Below are 810 nucleotides of genomic sequence, written 5' to 3'. Positions count from 1 at the left end.
TTTTTTTTATTTAACTATAATATTTTATGTGACTTATTTTACTACCTGTTTGAAATACTTTTTGAAATAACTATTCGAATACGTAGTCTGAAAATTGTTTTTTGTATTTTTTTATTGATTACAAAAAGGCTATTTTTTAACTCGAAAATTAGTTTTAAATTTGTGACAAAACAAAGTAATCTATTAAAAATTGGGCACATTATAAATCATAATTCATGAACAATAGTTTTTCTTTTTAAATTAAAAATGATTAAACCGCGGTAATTTCCAACCATTCTAAAACTGACCGAACTAAGCGGGGAAAAAATATGTTCTAAAAATTTAGATTCGATTAGACTGATTAGAGTATAGTACAATGAATAATTCGAACCTCACCTTTTTTTAATATTAGATTATGTAGAGCGGAGCGATGAATTTATTGATTTAAATAAACAATAATAATAAATTTCGAGTTTACTTTGTGGTCACAATATTTTGTATGAATTAGAATATGAACACAATTCATCAAAATCATGAAACCATTCAAAATATTTTGTTGTTGGAAATTCATAAAAAATTTCTTTTTATATGTAAGATTTTAAAATGTCATACAAGTTTCCTCATAAGTTTGTCTACCTTAACAAAAAATAAATGTCTACCGGAAAGTCAAATTACATTTTTGTGTTGCGTTTGATACGTTTTTAAAGATCACATTTTTACAACTGGATATTCACTCGATTTCTCATCGGCTGATTTTTTTTTTGAAATTTCTGTTAAATATTTATTTTTCTACTTATCTTACACTTGATAAAATGTTCAAAATATTTTGAC

This window comes from Metopolophium dirhodum, chromosome 1, assembly GCF_019925205.1.
Source record: "Metopolophium dirhodum isolate CAU chromosome 1, ASM1992520v1, whole genome shotgun sequence".
Lineage (NCBI taxonomy): Eukaryota > Metazoa > Arthropoda > Insecta > Hemiptera > Aphididae > Metopolophium > Metopolophium dirhodum.
Note: the sequence above shows the minus strand (reverse complement) of the source record.